Here is a 6,000-nt window from a genome sequence, read left to right as displayed (position 1 = left end):
AAATTGTTAATGGAAATTCACGCGTTTCGAATTATTGATTTTTCTTCTCTGCCGACTCTGAATCAGACTCTGACGGAGGCTGGCGCAAAACTTTCTACTCCTGACACACAATTGACATTTGAATTGAACAAATTTGACATAAATGCGAGGATTAATGGCCAAGGTCGATGGTCGATGCTCGATTTGACAGCTTTCGAGAGGGGGGACGGGCAAAGACCACCTTGGATGCCTTTAAAGTCTGTTTTGTGCAGGAATATTCTTAATTTTCAGACTCTTTAATGTTTGTGAGAGGAAAGGTCATTAAGCGCGACCTCTGTGCGCAGAAATGGGAAATAGCTAACAAAGGATATTCATCCCATTTAAGTTGGATCTTCCGATTGGGTAAATATATTTTCACGCTCGGGAAAATGCAATTTTACATTCTCACAGGAAAATGCAATTCTACATCTGCCAAGAGAGGAAACTGCACTTTTCCGTGTTTGCCTGGACTCAAACCACTTTCCTTACAGATGATGGTAAAGCAGTGCGCACTGCTTGCTGCTGTCCTTAAGCAACAATGCTGCAGGCCATGCAGCGAATGTTGCAAGCGAAAATGCAATGCAAGTGATGCCAGTGCATTTGTTGCAAAGGACTGCCTGATTTTAATGTAATATTTTATAATGTTAAGTAATTTGTGAGACAAGTATTTTGTGAATAAAAATAGTATATATTTTTGTGGGTATATTTCCTTTATCAGTCAGAGATGTAAGAGGCAAAAGACGTGTAAAATAGTTACCAAAAGTTTCAAAACATAGCATAACATAAGCATAAGTCTAGTCATTTTTAACCTGTTTCCGTCTCACAATCCGCTGCAGATTTTGCCGTAGTTTCCTTTGCCGGATTAACTCTCATGCCGCATGCAAACCGTGACCAACTTATTCCTCTAGCGAATCCTGCACATTGCCGTGTTCATTGCCATTGCCATCCTTCTGCGTCTTTAATGTGGCCTTGATGAGGTGAACTAATTAAAGCGGCGCTGATTAGCAGCAGCGGTAGGTGGCAGGACCCGCAGAATCGGAGTCAGTGTAGGAGGCAGAGGCAGCGACACAATCAAGACACATGCAGAGTTGTCCGGCGAGGCAAGTGAATGCCCCGCATTGTTCACACGCATAATGTGGGCAAAGGGATGTGGATGGGATGGGATGGGATGGGATGGAAGGATTCTGTTGGCGGCGCGCCGCAGGACGATAATGAACACAAATGAGCCCAGCCCAGCGAAAGGAGTTGAGGGTAAGAAATTGGCAAACATTTGCCAAAAACTACAACTGGAACATGTCGAACAATGCTGGCAGCGGAGGACCTGTTGGAAGGACACGACACCCGAATAGCAAGCTCGACCTTGGCGCAGCATTTCAAGAGCAGCCAGGAGGAGGCAGGCAGCGGCAACGGCAGCCCTAGACCTAGCACTCCATTTCATCCATTCCGTTCCATCCAGGCAGCCATTCAGGCATTTATAGAAATTCTGTGTTTTTTTTTTCGACTGCGTATCTTTTGTTGCAATCTGATTGATTGCTGTCAGGATTTGCTGAGAACGAGCGGGTCCTAGGGGCTGCCGTCTGTGCCGTCAGCAGGAGCAGCTGTGTCTTCTCGCTTTCAGCCATTTTAAATTTCTAGCCTGGAATTTTCATACTTAAAGGATGCTCTGCTTCAACTGTATCTTTAAAGGCTTTGTCGATGGTCGACCCCGAACCCCATACTCGTAGGTGGAGCAACTTTCGCCGCTGCTGCTTTCCTCGCGTATTAATCATCGCATAAGTACGCAGCTTGTGGCACAGGACATGCGCAACAGTCCCCTCCCAGTCCATTCTCCCCATCCTTATCCACATCTCCATCTCCGCACAGCAGCTGCGGCCAAAGCGAGAGCAATATACAGTTAAAGCTTTTCGCACACAGGCAGCACGACGATGAACAAAAAAAGCTTCGCTATCTGGCTGGCTGCCGCTGCCTGGCAAATGTGTCCTTATGGTCCTTTGTAGTATACATAGGGAGATATGTGTGTGTATAAAAATTCAATCAAAATGGCGTTTGCGCTGCGGAAGATCTGAGGCATTTCATCCATTCCATTCCATTGCACATTTTTTGGCTGGCTATTTTGTGAGTTTTATGAGTCAAACATTCACTGAATAAAACTTTGGTGGAAGATGGAACTTTAAATGCATTAAAACCAAATATTTTTACGAAGTTTATATACATTAAATGCAATTTTACAGGTTATACAGATTATAACCCTTACTCTGTTATATTTTGTAAAATTTACAGCTCATATTTTACACTACTGGATTTCTATTATTTCAGGGCCATTCCAGCTTATTCCTGTGGGGTTTTTAAATACCAACAAATACAATTAACAATTTAAGATAAAAAGATTGAGAATTATTTGTTATTCCCAGGATGTTATAAGCTAAAAAATGTGTAACTTAAAATTAGATACATTGGGAAATATTTGGTTGTAAAATATGAAACTAATATTTGAGACTCTTTCCACATGATTTGTAGCAATCAAATTTAACTTATAAGCTAGCCCAAATATATTTATAGAATTGCAAGCTTTAAAATCAGTTTTTAAATGCAAATTTAGTTGGCACTCCTCCCAAATGCTGTTTACAAGCCCAAACCAATCTCCTGCTCTTATTCCTCGCTTATACTCAGCTGTTGTTCGCTCCTAATGACCTCCAGTCCCCAGGCTACTGCTCCGCCTGCCACACAGAACCACTTTACCCGATCTTGGAGCTGTTCCCGTCCCATCCCTTTCCCTCCCCTCTCCGCTCTCTTGGCCACTCTGGCAGCCATCTTGTTTGCACTAAGTAGCTCATTGCCTGACAGCTGAGCCACGTTTGTCATAATCAAATGTGAATGGACTGACACTGACACTGACATAGAAGGAGACACAGAGTGTAGGGTCTGGTCTGTCTCCGGTAGAGTCTCCGCCATGGGTAGAAGGTTGTGGAAAATACGGAAAACTGGTAGCTGCCAAAAAGCAGAGAATGGAAATTAATTTAAATTGGCTTTTAATGGAAGTGCATCTCTCAATGCATCGCCAAGTGCAGCAGCAGCAACAGCAGCTCCTGCTTCTGCTCCTGCTCCAGATATCGCTTACTATCCCAACTAACTCCGACTTGTGTGTGTTGTCCCTAAATGGGGGGGTATTTATCAACTCCTCGTAGACATGGTATACCCATCTGAAACTCCAGTCTCCCATCTTTCATCCATCCTCCATGCCATGCCATGCCATGCCATGGCATTCCCCCCATTTCCATTACGGATGCGTGAAGAACTCAAATGGCAAGGTATTAACGAATTGTCGTGAGTCGAGACCGGGACTGCGACTGGGTACTGGCACCGAGTTGGGGGCCATTTTTCTTGGATCGTTTAATTGGAAACTGTTGCAGTGGCAGTTCCGTTGATGCTGTTGCCACTGCCACTGCTGCTGCTGCAACGATAGTTCCTATGCCCACATTTAATTTGAAAATTCCTATAACATTTTTAGTAAAAACAAACTACAAATGCTGCTGATTGTTTCATATTAAAAACTGTGCGAGTGTGTGGCGCAACAGCAGCGTAGGAACAACATGCAACGATGATGAAAAATCGCCTGCAACATGTTGGATGCTGCTGCTGCTGCCCGGTGAGTTAGAGAGAGAGAGAGAGAGCAAAGAGGGGACGGGACCCTCGATGGGTCCGGAATGGTGTGAGTCCCAAAGTCTGACTCTGACTGCCCGCTGGCATCGCCAACATCAACTCCAATTACAGAAGTACACGCAGGCGTCTCTCTTATGATTTCTTTTTTTAGTTTCTCAGTTTCAGCCAGGCCATACCATATCTTTTTTCTTTCTTTTTTTTTACATATTTTTATATAGTGTGCGGGCCTCTGGCAGGGAATAAAGAGAGGGTGCTCTGCATGTGTGTGTGTGTGGGAAAAACATCTGGAAAAGTGTAATCCTTAGTGGGAATGCAAAGCGGAAGAGTAAATATCGGCAATGACGACAATTTTCTTATGTGTAAAAGCAAGAATTACTTGGGCTATTTCCATAGCCATTTCCATACCAAATTCATATGAAAAAAATCAAGCCCCAAAACAACCTTCAATACGTAAACAATCCACTAATTGAAACCCCATTGAAAACTTAAACTAATTTTTGGGGTGTGTCTTTGTATTCATCTGCATACACAAACCAGTACCTATGGATATGGATTGATAGTCCCAATCAAAGCCTTTTTTAAGTTCATTCAAATTCAAATGTCAACGTAAATCAATAAGCATTTGTTCGGCAGTGACAAAAATGTTGGTAGCCGAATATGAAATTGATTTTTAATTAAGGCATTTAGCCAAACAAATCAAAATCGTTAACCCAACAACCGAATGAATCATCAAAACTTGAACTTGGGGCCGTGGAACATGGAACCCAAAGTGAACCCAGCGACAGAAGACATCAGAGACAGAAGAGAGAAGACGGAGACGGAGAGAACAGCGAACAGAACAGCGAACAGAAACCGAAACCGGAGCCAATAAATTTAAATTCAGAGACAACTGCAAACGAGCTCGTTTTAAAGGGAGTCACAAAATACACTTTGATAGCAGGAGACGTAGGAGGCGTAGGAGAGGAGGGACAGATTTTGTAAAGTTTCGAAGGCAGCCAATAAAAATGGAAATGAACGTGGAACGCGGCGAAACGTTTATAAAATAATAATGCGAAATAATAATGTGACGGTGATTTAGGGGAACAGCGCCACGATTGAATACAAATAAAGTTGGGCAGGAGAGTGGGACTGCAGGGAGCCAAATGGGGAGGGAGCGAGAGAGAGACCCGGGTAGACGCATCGCATCCTAATCTAGGATGATTTCGGCCTAATCTGGAGCAGCAGCAGCAGCAGCAAGAACAAAAGAGAGCTGGAGTGGCCAGCCAGCCCAGCCAGCGGTGGATCCAACTACCTGTTTTTTCTCCTCTTTTGTTTTCTTTGGCTTTTCCATTTCCACGGGACAGACAGCGCGCTGCAGCGCCATAGGCCGGTTCTTGGCACCCTCTGTCCATAAATCAAGGCACGGGGCGGAGTCAGTTTCGGGCCAGAGCGAGACACCCTGCTTTTCGAACATGCGCACACAGAGGGCCTCCTGCTCGCACTCATGGCCTTGCAGCCAGATGATTTACAGTGTTCGAAAAACTCACACGCACACACACACAGACAGAGCAGAGCAGAGCGGTGTTGCCCAGAAGCACTGTGGAATCGACTCGGACGTGGACTGGTGGACCGAACCGATGAATGGTCCGACACTCAAACGTGTATCGAACGTGGCGCACTTCAGTCGCTCCAGTCGCCAAGCCGCGCGCTCGGTCCTCAACTTGCCACAAAAATCGTGCAACACGCGAAAGTTTTTAGTTTTTGCTCCAACGCGACTCGAGTCGTCTCTCTCGCCTCTCTCACGCAACTTGGCGTCTTGTGTCCCATGGAAAGGAAGCTTTTAGGCGTCGGTAAATCGGAGCCACGGTGCAATGGTCATGGTCCCCTCGATAAGCTTATAACGGATAAATCTACAAGATAACTCCTCCATACGGGAGCCAGTTCTCCCCACGCAAAGATGTCCCAGTTCCACAATCAATTCTAAAGTGAATACCAGTATCCCCCCAAACAACTCAACTCAGAATAATTTGGATTAAAAGTGCGGTGCTTAAAGCAAATACAATTTACGCATACAAAAATACAGATATATCAAGTGAAGTGCTGGCAGATATAAACTAAACAGATTCCTCAAAGCAGATAAGTGACCTGCGATTGGATTTCAAATTCATCCATTTATAGGTAAGCAAAGAAATTGGAATATGGCACATACAGGCCACAGGGAGAGGTTTAAGAGATGCCAAAGAATGGGTGCAGCTTTCAGCGATGTTTTAGCTGAACTGTTAGCTCTGACAGGAATGAAAAAGAGATTTCCTTAACATAAGAATTTCAGAGTCTGAATCATAT

General features: G+C 44.4%; 1 protein-coding gene across 1 annotated transcript in view; it reads left to right on the top strand.

The window, feature by feature from the left end:
• Nucleotides 1-5,315: 5,315 nt before the first annotated feature.
• The window catches only part of LOC111073685 (homeotic protein Sex combs reduced), a 28,105-nt gene continuing 27,420 nt past the window's right edge, over nucleotides 5,316-6,000 (top strand). The window contains exon 1 of the mRNA XM_022366132.2: nucleotides 5,316-5,835. The gene's annotated coding sequence lies outside the window, so the exon portion shown is untranslated. The remainder of the gene's footprint in view (nucleotides 5,836-6,000) is intronic.

Source organism: Drosophila obscura, unplaced genomic scaffold (genome assembly GCF_018151105.1).
Source record: "Drosophila obscura isolate BZ-5 IFL unplaced genomic scaffold, ASM1815110v1 contig_4, whole genome shotgun sequence".
NCBI classification, from domain to species: domain Eukaryota; kingdom Metazoa; phylum Arthropoda; class Insecta; order Diptera; family Drosophilidae; genus Drosophila; species Drosophila obscura.
The sequence above is the reverse complement of the archived record's forward strand: the minus strand, read 5'-3'. Positions and strand labels throughout refer to the sequence as shown.